Source organism: Drosophila takahashii, chromosome 2L, assembly GCF_030179915.1.
Source record: "Drosophila takahashii strain IR98-3 E-12201 chromosome 2L, DtakHiC1v2, whole genome shotgun sequence".
NCBI lineage: Eukaryota > Metazoa > Arthropoda > Insecta > Diptera > Drosophilidae > Drosophila > Drosophila takahashii.
This window is the reverse complement of record NC_091678.1, coordinates 32,653,690-32,672,888: the sequence shown is the minus strand read 5'-3', so window position 1 is coordinate 32,672,888 and position 19,199 is coordinate 32,653,690. Positions and strand designations below refer to the sequence as shown.

The following is a 19,199-nucleotide window of genomic DNA, read 5'->3' as shown; positions in this document are numbered from 1 at the left end:
ATTGAAATTACCCACACATAATCTTGGGCTTCCTACGCAGCGAAAATTTATTTCAGCCGAGCCCACAAAAGATTTTAAAATGTGTAAAGCGCTCACATTTTTAAAGATTTCGAATAAGTACAATTTTTAGTTTGGCCTTGTTTACCATGGCTGCAATATGATTATTGAAACACAGTTTGTGATCAAAAGAACACCAAGGTCATTTGAAATTCGATCAAGGGTATGATTTTCAAGGGAATATGAGACAAGATGAGGAGAGGAACGGTGAAAAGTCATAACTTTACATTCTGTATGGTTCAACCCATGGTGGAACTATACAAGGTGGTCTCGTCAGCTCTGCTTAGGACGTTAAATACGTTTACCTCTCTGTCTCTCTTAGGCGATAGAATGAGATAGCTAGATAAAGACTGACACAAATAACGTCCTCAAAAGAGGGCAGCTCTCGCGACGAGATCACCTTGTATAGTTCCACCAGGGTTCAACCCAAAGATAATATAAACACTAAGATGTGTAACGAGGAGCAAGAAAATTTACGGAGGCAGCGCCATTTTTGGAGTGCCGTTACTTTACTTCTCGCTCACTTGCTCTCTCGCTCTCAGCACTCCGCGCTGCCGAAGAGTCAAAATTCAGTTTTTGTCTCATTTGACGATTCTTGAATTATGTTGCCGAAAAGGTATCGACCTATAAGGCACATTGCGCATAAGATTTCAAAGAGGGCTGTGGCGCATTGCGTAAGTTGGTGGCCTGCGAATTGTGCGATCAAGGTTTAAGTCCACTCTGAGGCATTTTACTTTGTTTTTTTTTTAAATTTGTTTTGTAGTTTTTGTTTGTTTTTAAATTTTTTTTTGTAGATTTTTTGTTCGTTTTTTAAATGTTGTTTTAAACGCTTATGGTACTTTATCATGATCAGCAAAAAAAAGTTGAACAAAAATGGTAAAGAAAAAGTAAGTTCTAGAAGCAGAAGCATTTTGAGCAAATCTTTTAAATTCATTACTTTTAAATTAAAAATTTATGAAATATGCATCCGAGTTTACTTTTATAATTTTATTTAACAAAATCCTTATTAAAGTATTCAATTCAGAGACCCAAAATAATGATAATTGTATTTTTTAAACCATAAAGCAACCACACTATCCCTAGAAACAAATAATTTAAACCAAAATAAATCATTCTAATAATGTTCTTTACCTTTCATTCAATTTTATATAGTTATATTAAATAAACAATGTTTAAAAAAAAAATAAAAAAAAATAAAAAGTTGCTTTCAGTCGGAGTTGAACTTGATTCGAAACGATCCGCAGTCGAGCGACTATACCCCTAGCCCACAGGTCTTTATTTCGATGCGCCAGTCAGATGCGAGTTTGAGCCTATTTCGCAGCAAACCAAACGAACCCTGCAGTTCCATTCAGCGCTTTTTTAGCAGTGAATCACTGCTAAAACAATCACTAGTGAATTTGTATGAAAAATAGCGCTGATTTTATATGGTATGTCCTAGGGGCTCATTACTGCCAGAAACTAGCGCCATCTTAGCACTTGTTAATCACCATTTTTCAGCGCCTAATTCATCACCGAATTCGGCGCCTTTTTGGCGCTATTTAAGCGCCGAAATATCACCCAAAATCATCAGCAAAAAATTGAATTTCATCGCCTTTATCAACAGGTTTATTTACTACATCATATTTGGTAAATTATTTTCATACTTTTACATTAAATTAATAGATTTTTACCAAGTACGGTGACGTGTAGGATCTTCGGTACGTTTGTCATGGCTTCCGGAGTCTTGGCGAGCTCCGTTTTCGCGCATGGATATTTTTCACTCATCTCCGCATCCTCTCTGGAGGCTCTGCAGGCTTCACCTGACCAATGGGATCTGAATTTGGAAAATATATATTTTTATAATAATGTATAATATTAGAATATTAGAATATTGACAAGAACGATAAAAACTTACTTAGAAGTGCAAGAATAACATCCTTCTGGCCTGTATCATCTGAAATTATTTTGTTCATGCAACTTGTACCATTACCTTGACCTAAAAATAAAATATACATATTCTAAGAATGAGAAGCTATAATAATTTTGACAAGACAAAGTTATAATACCCTTTAAAATTACCTATCTAAAAATGCATTCTTGATTAATAGCACTTTTGTTTGAACTCGAAAACAACTTATCACAGTTAGAAGGCAATTGAAAAATGCGGAACAACGGCGCCTGCTATTCAGAAATAGAAAAAGAGTACTGAGCGAGAAAAACAACATCTGCAATTTCAATCTCTCTTGTTGTTCTTTTCCCTTTGCCACGATCGCGCTTGCATAATTTGAGAGAGAGAAATTTGGGACAGCGTCGTCTCTGGCGCCGTTTCCCAGCGGCGAAAATTGCCATTACAAAATGGATTACGAATGCATTACTTCTCCTCCAATAATAGGGAAACAATGGATTACAACATTACTTTGCCATAGGCATGGCCGCCTTGTAATGTGGTCGGGACACAATTTGCATTACTAGTAACGGGAAAAGTATGCTAAGGCCGAGTCACCTTCGGGTCTCCATTACGAATTCACTATTCTCTCCCAAAATTGTAATGCAAAATGTAGACAGACTAGAAAAAATTCAACATACATTTTGATAAACGTATGCTGAGTTGTAATGCTGTTAATTTATGAAAACAAAAAATATTCTTTCCTCATGTAGGAATTGAACATGGGTATCATTGTATAATGGATGGAAAGGCTAACCGCTCGGCCATTGTCTGAGCTTTTTTTAGTTCGCTAAACTATACTTAGAATGCATGCTGTTATTATTAAAGTTTCGAAGCTCAAACGTGAAGGAGGGGAAACGAAAAACGAACACATTGGCAATAATTATACCCTTGTAGAGGGTATTATAATTTCAGTCAGATGTTTGCAACGCAGCACAGTGGGGCGAAAAAGCCAAAAGTCTGCCTTAAATCAGCGGAGCCCTATAGCGAATATCTTTTGATGAGGCATTCTTAAAGGCAATTAAATATGTAAAAAAACATCATAAGGTGAATTTTTTTAGTGCAATTTTTTTGTTGTAGAAAATTTTTAAGAAAAAAAAAATTGTTTTATTAAGAAAAAAAATATAAATACATTAGTTATAGGGTTCTAAGTTTCCCAATATTTTTTTTTAATTTAACTTGATTTTTAAAAAAAAAAATTATTCAAATCGGTCAACTATAACTTATAGCTGCCATATAAACGCTTAGTACAAAAGGGAATATATCGGTTCTATTTCATATTTTTTATGTAAATTTGGATTAAGTCATTATTTATCAATTTACGTCAATGTTCAGATTTTTTTAAATTGGTTTGTAATTTCTTAATTCTTATTCTTGTAATTTCTGTCAAGAAAATATTGCATAATATAAATCACGTTTTTGATATAAATCATAAATTGGTATAAATCACGTTTTTGATTATATCTCGATAACATATTCCGTTTATATTTATATTTTCAACAAAATAAAAGAAATTTAAATTATAATTTTTTTTATTCATTTTCATTTTCATCGCTACTGTCAGAGCAGTCAAAAATCGTCGATATTTATTTTTAGGACAGGGAAGGCTTTTTATAAGAGCTAAAGCCGACTCTGGCATTTTTTCAATTTTTTTTTTAAGGAGTTTTAAAATAACTGGAAATTATAGGATCCGAGTTTACAAGCATTCTATTGAAAACATCCTGGTTTGATTTTTCGCGACTAGATTTTCTGGAATTGTGTTCTCGGAAATGCTTAAAAGATATCAACTCATTTAACCTTTGTTGTTCTAAAGACACACATGTATCACATTCAATTTTACCCACAAGATAAATCACAATTTTTCACTCTTCTAAAACATAACAATAGCTCTAAAACACGAATACATCACATTAGTAAGAATATATTTAACGCCACGAACACAATATAAATACCTCCGGCTTCACTTTCCATTATAATTGGATTTAAATTTGATAATACAAAATAATTGGACAGCTTGCCGCGAAAGAAAAACAAAAGTAATTGGAAACAGCTGACTAGTAATACAACTAGGGATTCATGCTGTAAGTGCGCGCGGAGAACCCAGGGCTGGCAACTATTCAAATTACGTAAATTTCTTGCTAACTTTAACCGCGGTTTTCTCAGAAGAGGCACAAAAGGGCAGGCTAATTTTTTCAGAAAATGTAGTTAAATATCTAAACTTTTTTTTAAAAAAAGAATTAAACGGGGATCTAGGGTGTAACACTACTTTACGTCCAAGAATATCCAAAAAAACCCAATTTTTTTGGACCACTTTAAAAATATTAAAAAAAAATAGTAATTATGTATCTAAAATTTTTATTTTTTTTTAAATATTTTAAGAATCGGTTGCTCTTAAAATTTCAATCGTTACATATACAACTTAAGCCCTTGGGCGCTTTCAGAAAAATTTCAAAGATGTGTAAAAATACCTTTTTTTCTTGTTGGCTAAAATTATATTTCGAAAAATAAACTTTAAAAATCTGTAGTGGGAGAACCATTCATCACAGATCACTGTTTCCTTTTGATTTGTATAGAGAATTCAATTGTTTTTAAAGTTGCATTTCAACATTTTGGAAAATCTTAAAAAAAAAAAAACCATTTTGGCAGGCTTTTTGTTCTAGGCGCCCCACTGTGCGCAGTGAAGAAGACGTTTCCGACCACATAAAGTATATATATTCTTGATCAGAACCAATAGCCGAGTCTATCTAGCCATTTCCGTCTGTCCGTCTGTCCGTCTGTCCGTCTGTCCGTTTCTATGCGAACTAGTCTCTCAGTTTTAAAGCTATCGCGATGAAACTTTCCCGAAAGTCTTCTTTCTATTGCAAGTAGTACATATGTCGGAGCGAGCCGGATCGGACCACTATATCTTAAGGCTCCCATAGGAATATTCAAACAAATATAAGAAAATTCATTGTAACTTTGTAGGAAGTAGGCTTTTTGATTCTTGACTACCTAAAAACAAAATTTAAATAAATAGAAACGCTGAATCTGGAATACCACGAACTGCACCGAGTGAGCATTCTTTTATTTGCAAATAAAGAATTTATCAAATAAAAACACTGTATTTTAGGGTCATGGAATCAGTAAATTTGCACTTAAGAGTTCCATATAGGAATCTCTTGTTGTAAGACTTTTGGAAAAAGCCGCTACTTTAGCGGGAAAAAAGCTATAATAGCTAAATTTCGTTAGTTTGTAAGTTCTACACTACTAAAGGTACAGACATGTGCTATAACTCGTTTAAAAGGTATTTTGATATACTTCATCGCCTGTTTAACTTAATTCGTTTAAATACAATGGCTTACAAATTATGATTGACCAATTTAAAATTAAATGTATATATAAGCTCCTATGAGAGCAAATGTAAACAAACAAAAACTTCTGATATCAAATAAAAACACCTCTTAACGAGGTAAAAAACTAGTGACGATCACACCTTCAACATACAAAAGTTCTGATATCAACATTTCTGACGAAAAATGATTACACTCGTCATTAAATAGACTTTCTAATATTTTATCATTCGGCCCGCAAACTATTCCAGCCTTTTTCCCTTTACAGGCATTTTCTATTGCAGCGTGCCGAATGAGAAAATATTAGAAAGTCTATTTAATGACGAGTGTAATAATTTTTCGTCACAAAAGTTGATATCAGAACTTTTGTACGTTGAAGGTGCGATCGTCACTAGTTTTTTACCTCGTTAAGAGGTGTTTTTATTTGATATCAGAAGTTTTTGTTTGTTTACATTTGCTCTCATAGGAGCTTATATATACATTTAATTTTTAATTGGTCAATCATAATTTGTAAGCCATTGTATTTAAACGAATTAAGTTAAAAAGGCGATGAAGTATATCAAAATACCTTTTAAACGAGGTATAGCACATGTCTGTACCTTTAGTAGTGTTGAACTTACAAACTAACGAAATTTACCTATTTTTAGCTTTTTCCCGCTAAAGTAGCGGCTTTTTCCAAAAGTCGTAGAACAAAAGATTCCTATATGGAACTCTTAAGTGCCAATTTACTGATTCCATGACCCTAAAATACAGTTCGTATACCCTCACACAAAATTCAATACTCAGGGAGCGTTAGTTGTTCGAGCTGGCAAAAGTGGCTATTTTCGTATAAAAATAACTTTTAAACCAAAATTTAAGGACTGTCAAGGGCTATACAGTTTAAAGTTGTAAGGAAAATCGTTAGAGCCGTTTTTGAAAAAATTAAAAAAAAGCTAAAAAAAAAGTTTAAAAAAAAATTATTTTGTTCATATCTTTTTAACTATTACATTTACACAAATTGCATATAGAGGGCGTTTATAGCATTTAACAAGAGAGAACGCTATAGTCGAGTGCCTCGACTATTAGATACCCGTTACTCAGCTAAACAACTTAATAGAAATATGCCTTCTTATATGTTTTTCGCCGCTCGATTTTTACCCAGGGATCTCTTTCTAGAAGAGGCTTTCTAGAACTTTCAATTCTGCCTAGCACATCTTCCGTCTCTCTCTAGCGCAGGTAAATGCACTTGTGAAAAACGTATACGAGCAAAAAGAGACAAAATGCGCGCCCCATTTCAAATAATTTAAAATTTGCATTAACATAATGTGAATTAGAGTGACCACAGAAAAATAGGCAGATTTTTTCCTAAGCCATTTCCTAGATGGCGCTAGTGCATATTGTATTGCGCCATCAACCGCCAGATATTGGTACTACTGGTCATGAAAGGCGGAAATGTAGGCGCTGGCCAGGTTTAAGCGTTTATTGGGTTTGTGGGCGTTAGAGTGGGCGTGGCAATTTTTTACTTGGCCAATCGGTAGGTATTGACGAAGCGAATACATATCAATTAATATTTTCATAATAGCTTCAAAACTGTGGGCGTTAGAGGGGGCTTGTGGGCGTTAGAGGGGGCGTGGCACCTTTTTGAAACAAACTTGCGCTGCGTAGGAGCTCTTAGAATATTCATGCAAAATGCCAATCTTCTAGCTTTTCTAGTTTCCGAGATCTCAGCGTTCATACGGACAGACAGACAGACAGACAGACGGACAGACAGACGGACAGACAGACGGACAGACGAACATGGCTAGATCGACTCGGCTAGTGATCCTGATCAAGAATATATATACTTTATGGGGTCGGAAACGCTTCCTTCTAGCTGTTACATACTTTTGCACGAATACAATATACCCTTTTACTCTACGAGTAACGGGTATAAAAATACCTTTCAAACGAGATGCAGCACAGGTCTGTAGCTTTAGTAGTATAGAAGTTACGGCTTTCCGAATTTTAGCTATCTATAGCTGTTTTCCCGCTAAACTAGCGAGTTTTTCCAAAAGTGGTAGAACAAAAGTTTTTTATATCGATATGATGAACGTCATATCAAATTTTCAAAACTTAAAAAACATGTTTTGGACAAACTGACAAACTGACAAACAGAATTAAATTTTCATTTTGGGAAGAAGAAGAATATCTTATTTTGGCTATAACTTTTGAACGGAGCGTCGGATTCGACGGGTATTTTCAAAAGGAATACAACTAAAACATCCCCACCGGCCCCAACAGCTCCAAATTTCGAAATTTTCACTTTTTCACTTTCACCGCTTTTTCCCCCAAGCCAATTGATTTTCTTAAAGTCTTGGTATGCAATCCTGTTAGTTTTCGCAATACCTTTCGATAGGTGTATCATTCATTATGATCGGACCTTCACAGTAGATTTTCATTTCTTCGTGTATATATAGTAGTCGCCTTCGCACACTCTCCTGGTGCGCTTCGTCACTACATGGACCGCCGTCCATAGTGATTATAATAACTGGGGACTTAAACAGCAATATTTTGGCAATATTTAAGACTAAAATTATAAAGCCGGCTGTCAACTCATGGTTTAATACCTACACAAAAAGTGCAATAAAAAGGCGAGACTATAATTATGACAAGTGGAAACGATATAGAATGGAGCATTTTTTCAGGCAGTACAAGAATAGCAGAAAAGAAGTAAGTATTCTAATTAAGAATGCTAAACGAACGTTCTATTAGTCTAAATTTGAAAGTGCAATATCCTCTCAACAAACATGGAGAGTCATTAAGAGTCTCGGAATAGGCAAAGCAGTACCTGAAAAAAATGACGATATTGACGTAACTGACCTAATTCAAAAATTTACTGACCTTAACGTACCTGAAGCTGACTCTAGTGTCTAATAATTGTATTAATATGTTTGATTTTGCATGTGTTAGTCAGTGTGATGTCTTAGAGGCTATGTTAAAAATTAAATCAAATGCCGTTTGCTTGGACGATATGAGCCCTAAATTTATAAAAATACTTCTGCCCCACATCTTGGGGCATATTACACATATAATTAATTTTGCATTTACTACTTGTATGTACCCTGGAAAATAGGAAAGATTATTCCAATACCCAAATCAAACCGTGATTTTAGGCCGATATCTATTCTTTCGTTTTTGTCAAAGACGTTTGAGCAACTGATTACAAAACAAATAAACACCTTTTTTACCACTAATAATCTACTAAATAGCAAGCAATCTGGTTTTCGACAAAATATAAGCTGCACAACCACTTTAATTAAAGTTGTAGAAGACATCAGACGAAAATTAGATAAAAACGACGTAACATTCCTGACATTTCTTGACTTTAGCAAAGCATTTGACACCGTGAATCACAAAATCCTTTTGACGAAGTTAAAAGTTCTTTACAATTTTTCTAACACTGCACTAAGCCTTATGAACTCTTATTTAAGTAGCCGTAAGCAAGCAGTCGTTACAAACGAAACTAGGTCGAACTACATGCACGTTAAACGGGGTGTCCCTCAGGGCTCTGTCCTAGGGCCCCTGTTGTTCACGATCTACATAAATGATCTGCCGAATGTACTGTCCAACTGTGAAGTCCATATGTATGCAGATGATGTTCAAATGTATGTTAGTCGTCCTTTGTGTCAAATTAGTGATTGTGTTAAAGTCTGTAATGATGAGTTATTATATGTTAGTGAGTGGGCATGTAAAAATGGTCTCAGTTTAAATCCGTCTAAATGTAAATGTCTTGTTATTTATAAAAAAACCTTAGTACTGAGCATTTAAACAACCTTACCATAGGGAGCAAAAAGATTGAGTATGTTGCTAAGGCGGAGAACCTGGGCATCACATTAAACAATACCCTATCATGGACTGACCAAGTTAATAAAGCAGTAGGTAAAACTTACGGTGTGCTTAGGAATCTATCCTTATCGCAGCACTTCCTCCCAATGAATATACGGCTTATGGTCGCCAAGGCGTGCTTAACATCCGTACTATTTTATGGGGTTGAGATTTTCGGAAGATGTGATGGAGCCAGCCAATACAACTTAAATGTAGCGTTTAATTGTATTGCCCGTTATGTATTCAATGTTAAGAGATATGACCATGTTACGTGTTATTCAAATAGGATTTTTGATATAAGTTTGACGAATTGGATAAAACTTAAAGCTTTGACACTCCTCCACAAAATAGTTTAAACAACCTGATTATATATATGACATGATAAATCTATTTACTTCCCAACGCACCAAAAATATAATTCCTATTAAAACTACTCTGGCTAGCTCTGACAAGCACTTCTACACTAACACTATTCGGCTTTGGAATCAACTTCCGCATGAAATCAAATCAATAACACAGGCCGACAAAATGTGACATGGGTCGGTGTCCAGGCCTGCCACCATTTTATTTCGATAAATGAGGCTTTTCTAAGCATAAGTTGCCACTACGCCCATAGTCCATCAGCTCTGGTATTTGCGGTATCTTTAATTTAAGAAAATCACAAATTTTCTTCGTCTTTTGGGATATATCTTCAAGAGTGGTCAACACATTTTGGTAATATTTTTGGAATTAAATAGTTACATGTCTCTTTTATACGGTCGTTTTGGAAAATTCAATCTAAGTCAACCACAAGAGGAGGTGGGCGCATTCAAAATTTTCAAGTCACAGCAAAGTTTAAAAATCTTCATTTGTGAACAGCGTTTAAGAATTAAATAAAAATATTTTCTTCTACAATGACGTAAGTAAGTAAATTTTAATAATAATATATTAAATACTTATAATAAATACTAATAATTTTATTTTATCGTTTTTGTTTTCTTTTCTCTTTTTTGCTTAGGAAATATTTATAATGTTATTTTTATCTATTTTTGTTTTCTTTTCTCTTTTTGTTTAGGAAATATTTACTATCTTTTTTGTTTTGTTTTCCTTTTTTTTAGGAAATATTAATAATTTTCTATTCATCTTTTTTATTTTCTTTTCCCTTTCTTGTTTAGGAAATCAAATAGTAAAATAAATATGTATACATATTATTAAAATAAAGAAAATTATCTGAAAATAAAAAAAGTCCTTTAAAATTTTAAGAAAAAAAATTATAATTTCAAGAAAAGTACTTTCTGGATTTTAGGAAATTTTTTGAATTCTATGGCAATTTTTCTTGACTTTAGAAAAGCATTTCTGCTTTTCAGAAATTTTTTTCTAAATTTTTAGAAAATTCCTTTCTAAAAAATACGGCAAATCGCCATCGACTGAAATTCATGGCGATTTTTTTGATTTAATGGCGATTTCAAGATGTTTTCTTTGAGTGTATAGGCCTATTTCAATATTACCTTTCCTATAAAAAGTCTTTGAAAATCTTATGTCCCTTCAGATTCAACTTTACTTAGCTAATAATTCCTCACTAAATGAAAAACAATCTGGATTCCGTAAGAAAAGGAGTTGTATTACTGCAATCACTAATATTGTTGAGGATATAAGACAAAAACTGGATGAGAACTGCGTAACGTTTCTAACGCTCCTTGACCATAGTAAGGCTTTTGATTCTGTGAATCGTAATACTCTCATTACCAAGCTTAGAAACATGTTTCATTTCTCGACTAATGCGACAAAGCTTATTAGGTCGTACTTAACGAATAGATATCAAGCGGTCGTCTCTCGGACGCAAGTTTCGTCCCTCCGAAACTTAACCAGGGGAGTGCCACAGGGATCTGTGCTGGGCCCTTTATTGTTTTCTATATATGTCAATGATCTCCCTAGTATCCTGTCTGAGTGTGAAGTACATTTATATGCTGACGATGTCCAAATATACATATGTTAGTAGACCCGCAACCGAAATACATGCCTGTGTCCGTAAAAGTAATAAAATGTTGTCACTCATTGAAATATGGGCAAAGGAAAATGGCTTGGGTATAAATCCGAAGAAATCGAAGTGCTTGGTAATTGGTAAAAAGCCAATTTGAACACTTTCACTTCAAAAATTATACATAAACCATACGCCGATAAACTATGAAGTGAGTGCAGTTAATCTGGGGATAACATTTAACAATACTTTATCTTGGAGCAACCACATAGTCAAAGCGACAGGACGTACATATGCTCTGTTAAGAAAACACATTTAATATTATAGCTTAATTATCTTGGCCTTCTGTGCAAAACAAACGCATTGGTTGTGTCTGGCCGTCTTGAAGGACTAAAACAAAAAAACAGGGAACGAAAATAACTGTTATTGTAAATTTTTCATACAAAAAAATCACGCACTTAGAAGGGTCCTAAAAATTTTTTAAATACACCACAATTTTTATTAGCCATTGTAGTTTACAAATCCGTAATGATTTTTATTTTTTGATTTTTATAATAAAACTCAAAAAATAACTGTTATTTTTTGATTTTTATGAATAACAGTTATTCCCTTGACATTTTTGAAAAAATGAAATAATTAAAAAAAACATAATACCCGTGCTTTTTAAAACTTACTAAAAATTTGTTAAAAAAGGCAACCGCGCATATTTTATACCTATATTTTTTTAAAATTTTGTTTACCCACAAAATCGCCATAAATCAAGTTTGAGTTTTATTTTGATCACGACGAATAACTGTTATTTGTCAACTTTTATTATAAAACTCAAAAAATAACAGTTATTCTTTGAGTTTTACTTTACAAATCAGAAAATAACTGTTAAAGTGTGATTTTTAAAATAAAACTTATAACAGTTACGTTCCCTGCAAAAAAATTATATATTTTTACGACTTATGGATTCCGAGATATTGCAGGTGTCGACTGACGCTGCCAGCTTTTTGGCAGCTTTATTTATTCAAATGACAAACTCGTATATTTAATCGTTATAATATATATTTATTTGAGTTTAAATTGCGGGGCAACAACGACAACGACAATGTATATCTCTTCCGATCAACGAGCATCCAACCAAAGTGACAAAAGTAATGTCAACGACGAAGAAAAAGAACAGCGACAAGAGAGCGAGAGAGTGAGAGAGTAAGAGAGCAGTTAATGCTGGCAGCTGGAGTTCACAGTGCAATAGATAACAATCGATTGTTTACGCTTTAATTTTAATTTGGCTGTAAAGATTTGTCTGCTCCCGACAATACTAGTAATTTGAAAACTACAAAATATTTGATGTTAGTAATTAAGTAATTAAGTACGTAAGTGAGAAAAGTTGTTTAAATATTTTACATTTGGATAGGTATAAATATACACAACAAAATTGCATTTATACTTCTCGGAAATCTGTAAAGAATTTCTTCTACATTTTGATAGGTATAAATATACACAACAAAATTGCATTTATACTTCTCGGAAATCTTTAAGGATGTGGGCGCCAGACAAATTTTAAAATCGTTAGTGGGCGATTGTGGGCGTTAGAGGGGGCGTGGCGCTTGGCTGAAATAAACTTGCGCTGCGTAGGAAGCCCAAGAATATGTGTGGAAAATCTCAACCTTCTAGCTATTTTAGTATTCGAGATCTCAGCGTTCATACAGACGGACAGACGGAGAGATGGCTAGATCGACTCGGCTAGTGACCCTGATCAAGAATATATACACTTTATAGGGTCGGAAACGCTTCCTTCTACCTGCTACATACTTTTGCACAAATATTGTATTCCCTTTTAAACTACGAGTAAAAATTACCTCATGAACAAATTACGACACTTCTCACTAATATTACTGTAAACTACATTTATTTGGAATTTTTGTCGTGACGTCATATGTGAGATTCATCGAGTTCGTCACATTACCCTACTCGTCACATTACCCTATACTCCCCTATCTCTTGTTCGCCCATCGCACTATAGGCTGGATAATAGGGATGTCGAAATATTTAAAAATATCGTATCGATGATATTTTTTATTTAAACAAAAAATCAAAATGATATTTGATATATCAGAAAAAAAATATCTATATATCAGATATTTTTGATATTTTTGTTTTATTATTTTTTTTTAAATTTTAAGCTTCATAATCAATAACCACTAAACATTAACCCACATACGATCTTAAACTATATTTTTATAATTTTTAGTTTATATTTAGTAATAAATGAAAGAAAACAATATTTATTAAAATTATCAAAAAAATGTGAAAAAAATCGAGGATATACAGTTGCGAAAAAAATAATAGCACCACTTCGTCACAGGTTCTTAATATTAAAGAAATATGTGGAAAACGGGGATTTTTATACAAGAAGTGTTTTTTATTATCTTGATTAGTATTCCACCTATTTGAAAAAATTGATACGGATATCGAAAATATTGTCTACATATAATTTTTTCAGATTTTAAGAAAAAAAGTCAAAAAAAGGCCGAAAAAAATAATAGCACCACTTCCGTTTTCTTTAAATAAAACGTTACGATGCGCTAATATTCTTGTGTATAAAGGATATATTCTATGAGATTTGACTAAAACTAACTTTTCCTGATATCCAGACATCAAATTGATTACCATTTGGCAATACACGGACATGTGGAAAAATTTTTCAAGTCGGAAAAGAAAAATATTAAAAAAAAACATATTGGATGGAAAACGGTCATGAAAACCGGCTCAATTTGTTAGGTCTTGGATCATCTTTATTAAAAATGGCATAAACTTTTAAAGGATAACACAGAAAAAGCGAGTCCTGGCCCATTTTTCCTTCTAAAATGTTATATCACAAAGCACAAAGAATCTTATCAGGGCCAAAACTAAACTAAAACACGTGCTTAAAATAATAGCGAATATTTTAATAGTTGGATAATGCTTTAATAAACAAATTTATAAAACATGCACTTAAAAAAAAAATCCTATCCGAAATGCGAAACACATTTACAAGGGCATAGGGCTCGTCAAAAAAACTTACAAATGAATGACCGCAAACTTATGAGAATGTGTGAAGGCAAAGTTAAATTGGGTAAGAAGAAATCCTTTTTATAAGTCATGTGTCTTCTAAACACCTAAATTGACCAAAAACATGGTACCAAAACATCCATTTATTGAGCATGGACCTAGTATTAACATAGGCTTGTTTTTCCTTCTTGAAGTAAGATCAATACGGATGATTACATCGTTCATGAATCATCCTATGATGTAAATAGTAATACGGTAGTAATTCGTAGCTCAAACTGAATACATAATACTTCTTAAATGAATCTTTGACCAATAAAATCCGGCCAGGATCACGGTCAGGATAGCAAAGAAAGAGTTCGAAAGTACTCAGTCAGCAATATACAGTGACTTGTGTACTCGCTTGACCGTAACACAACAAAAAATCTTGGAGTTGTTTTTTAAAGACAGTCTATACAGTTAATCTAAAACGTCTTAAATCATTTCCGAACAAAATTTGAAAATATATCATGACTTTTGGGCCCCAATTCCTTTATAGGTAGGGTCCTGACTTGTTTAATCGATAGTAAGTCATTATATCCAAAAATCGCAAAAGATATTTACACTTTAAACTTAGATTTACTTGTTAGCTACCGCCAACTAAAGATTAAGTTACCCATTTGTCATTTTTCTACCTTTTATTCTATTTTTAGAGAAGTGGTGCTATTATTTTTTTCGTACGTTTTTCCAGTTTTGCATGGATTTTCTTAAATAAGTCCAGAAACCTTTTATAAAGCTAACATTTTTTTTCATATTCAAATTATGTTTAGTCTTACTATTTAAAACCCGTTTTGAAAAGTTAAAAAAGTTAAAAAATGTGAGTAGGGTGACTAGTTAAAATTGTTTTGGGTTAGTGGTGCTATTATTTTTTTCACAGCTGTATGATAATTATTCAAAAAAAAAATATCACGATAAAAATATTTATTTCGATATATTGATATTTTGATATATTTTCGACATCCCTACTGGATAACCACTTTAGGTGGCCAAAAGTCATTTTTTTAAAAGTCCTTAAAATTAAGATCCAATGATGTCATTCTGTTACAATAACATCAGACTTTAATGTTACGTACCAGAAATTTTAACAGTGGCTCGCACTGTTAAGGTACAGGCTGTTAAAACAGCTGTTGGCTGTTGGACAAAAATAAGAACTTTTAAATTAATTCAAATCGCCATTTTGAACGATTATAACAAAACGTGCTTTACGGCATCGAAAGAGGGTGGATTAAACTATTTTTTTGTATATTTTAGGTTGTAAAGACGTTTTCCCAGCCGGGGTACGTTGAGAGGGGTTTGGCCGAAGTCTCCACAAAAATTTATAAACTTGCAGTGGACGATGTGGGTTCAGTTAGTGCATTTATAGGCGTGATCTCGGTGGTAAGAGAGGGTGAGAAATCAGGGTAGTACGAATATGACCTCGGAAGGGGTTCCGTATCAATTAAAACTACTAGCAAAAGACCCGGGCGTGCCGAATAATGGGCCCCTCACGTAGTCTAGACGTAGAGTTTAAGGGTCTAAGAGTTAATAACTTGAAACTCGGGAAAGGCCTAGAGGGTAGTAATGACTACAGTATTATCTTGGACATGCTCGAGGTTGTCAAAGCACCACACTAAAAGTTCGGGCGGACCCAGAACCTTTAGAACTAATAACGACAACGTTCGGGCCATCCCAAGAACTATGTCGAGCAATGCACTATGGGAAAAAAGTCAATTTTTTTTGGCATAAAATCAACTTATTTTACAAATTATTTTTAAAAATTAAATATATTTTGTGAATTTACATACCCTAATTAGCCAAGAACAGTTACACTAGTTTACAGCCGAAATGCTCCCCAGCAATTGATGGCAAATTCTGTTAGTTTTGGACCCCTAGATCACGAAAATAGCACTAATTTTTTTTTCGATGGCACAGTTTTTTTTTAAAGATTTTTTAAAGTTCGAAATGTTGAATTTCTGACTTTTTTCGAATTTCTTCTTATATCTCGCCAGATACCCACTCGATTGGGCCAGTTTTAGTTTTATTTTAAAGTCAATAGATCAGAGCCTAACTTTGCCATACAGATCAATATGATTGGATAAGTAATGGCAGCGCAGAAGCTCGACAAAGATGAAAAATGTGTTTTTTGGTCGACTGTAAGTCGGCTGTATATATCGTAAAAACTCGAAATAAATCCGTTGAAAAATCATAATGGGTACAAACTTAAAGTTTACATCCTACCGAATAAAACAAGCAGGATATGGCCCACATCCATGGAAAATTGGATTTATGGTGGATTTTTAAAGTTCGGATTTTTCCACTTTTTTCGGTTGACAGAGTCCAAATTTAAGATTTATCATAGGCGGCGACATGTAAACCAAAATGAGTGGTGACGGCAGGCGGGTTAAAAAATAGCTAAAATTAAAAGCTAAAAAATTATAACAAAAATTTAATTTCTGAACATTCCTTTAAAAATATAAAATTGCTTCCGTTATGACTGTGAGTGTTTTTAATTAAGTACTATCCATTTGGATAGTTCATTCTTATGAAAAAAGTAACCTTAATTTCAAAAATTAAATTCACTTTAATAATTTTCTAGCTTTTAAATATCTGATTTAGCTATTAAGTGACCCGGCTGCCAACACCAATTATTTTTGTTTACATGTCGCCGCCTATGATAAATATTAAATTTGGACTCTGTCAACCGAAAAAAGTGGAAAAATCCGAACTTTAAAAATCCACCATAAATCCAATTTTCCATGGATGTGGGCCATATCCTGCTTGTTTTATTCGGTAGGATGTAAACTTTAAGTTTGTACCCATTATGATTTTTCAACGGATTTATTTCGAGTTTTTACGATATATACAGCGGACTTACAGTCGACCAAAAAACACATTTTTCATCTTTGTCGAGCTTCTGTGCTGCCATTACTTATCCAATCATATTGATCTGTATGGCAAAGTTAGGCTCTGATCTATTGACTTTAAAATAAAACTAAAACTGGCCCAATCGAGTGGATATCTGGCGAGATATAAGAAGAAATTCGAAAAAAGTCAGAAATTTAACATTTCGAACTTTAAAAAATCTTTAAAAAAAAACTGTGCCATCGAAAAAAAAATTAGTGCTATTTTCGTGATCTAGGGGTCCAAAACTAACAGAATTTGCCATCATTTGCTGGGGAGCACACCAAGAATATTATTTTGTAAACTAGTGTTATCAAATTTTTTTTACTAACAACACTATAGTGTTGATAAGCGAACAAAGTCAGCTCTTCGATTGACTTTGTTGTGTGCGTAAATAAGTGAAAAATCTTTGCAAACTTTCAGTGCTTATTTTGTGGAGCAACAAAATGGTTTATTATTTCTGATCATGTCAAATCTTAGCAAAGGTATTTATAAATGTATCTTAGATTACATGTTTTGATTATTATGGCTTGTTGTCCAACTGTGAACTGTTTTAAATGTGCATCTTTTTAGCTTAAAACTAACAAGTTTGGTTGTGTTCCGTGGTGTACAACTTATAAATGGCACAAAGTTGCAAAAAGGTAAAAACGCAAAGTTATTACCAAATGTATCCTTAATATCGCAAAACTAATAATTTTTGCAACTTTTTGCACGTTTCTTCAAAAAAATTACTTAAATACAGCAACTTATAAACATAAAAAAAAATATTTTTTAAATAAAAAAACAATCTAAGTGGCTTTCATTAATCTTAAAAATTGAATTTATGGAAAGGGACAAGTCAAGTGAAAATCCTGGCTGCAAAGGGCTCAAATATAAAGAAGCTGGACCCCAATTAAAGCTAAAATTGGCATCTGCTATTAGATAATATTTCACTTTTCTTGTACATGTCAGCAATTTTTTTTTTGACATATTTTAAAAATTAACGTAATCCGAAATTATTTTACCGTCTTACCAATACAAATACAAATTTTTTTAAATCCCTGCCAATTAATTTGAATATGCGGCGTGGGCGGTGGATGAAAGCAATGGTCCGATTCAAAAAGCAACAAAAACCGAAATTACAGCTTTATCTTAATAGTATATATAAAAAATTTATAAATTGTATCTCTAAAACTAGAGTTTATGCCAAAAAAATAGACTTTTTTCCCATAGTGCAATGGTACAGATACATGCGAGCTAGCGTTACCAAGGTCGATTGTAAAATTCGGGCGGACCCAGAACTCCAGAATTACCTACAGGCAATCCGGGCGGGCCTCAGGATACCTATGGTTTTACTACGACGTTAATTGTAAAATCTAAGCGGATCCTAGACTTTATAATTAACTACGGAAATCCGGGCGGGCCCCAGGATATCTACTGGTTTATTGGTTACTGGTTCAGGTGGTCAATGCTAATTATAAAATCCGGGCGGACCCAGGATTCTTATAATCAACTGCGGGGGTGGTCTAGGAAATCAATATTAATTATAAAATTCGGGCGAACCCAGAATTCTATAACGAACTACTTTAAAAAACCGGGCATACCCAGAACTTGATAATCCCTATTCCCGGTTTCTCTACGACGTTCCGATCCGTTTCAGTACTCGCACTCGACTGACTTTCCGGCGTTTTTCCCTCTGCCTTCGACCCTCGCAGCCGCGGATTTTTTTGTAATGCACCACATCACGGCGCGTGCCTACGCGCCGTCGCTGAGGTGAGATTTTATCGCTAAACTCTCTGATCGCGCGTTTACGCGCTCGCACTCCGTCGTATACTTTGTCGCGCTGCCTTTTCGTTCCTTTGTTGCTTCTCGCTCTGTCTGATAACAAAACTCCCTTGCCTACTCCATGGGCTTGGGGCTGTCAATAACGTAGTAATAATAATGATAATATTGATTAAATATAATATAATTATATTGATAATAATAATATAATAATAATATTGAATGCCGTCCCTCCCCCTTCGTGGGGTTTTCGGCGCTTAAGTGGCGGCGTCGGAATCGGCTTCACAAAGTGTTAAAATATAATGCGGTTTCTTTGCAATTGACAGTTTGTTTATATCCCTTTAACTTTTAACAAATCAAAATAAAAACTCAT

At 33.7% G+C, this 19,199-nt stretch overlaps 1 protein-coding gene and 1 long non-coding RNA gene across 5 annotated transcripts in view; one reads left to right on the top strand and one right to left on the bottom strand.

Moving 5' to 3' along the window:
- dpr21 (defective proboscis extension response 21) overlaps positions 1–19,199 on the top strand; it is a 303,758-nt gene that overhangs the window by 42,392 nt on the left and 242,167 nt on the right. The window lies entirely within an intron of this gene.
- Positions 1,652–18,735, bottom strand: LOC138913286 (uncharacterized). Of its 2 annotated transcripts, none has more exons than XR_011418957.1 (3): positions 18,649–18,735; positions 1,952–2,032; positions 1,652–1,870 (listed from the first exon to the last, which is right to left on the bottom strand). It is a non-coding gene; the product is annotated as an uncharacterized lncRNA (long non-coding RNA). The 2 variants fall into 2 exon arrangements; XR_011418959.1 differs by lacking the exon at positions 18,649–18,735 and adding an exon at positions 2,116–2,213.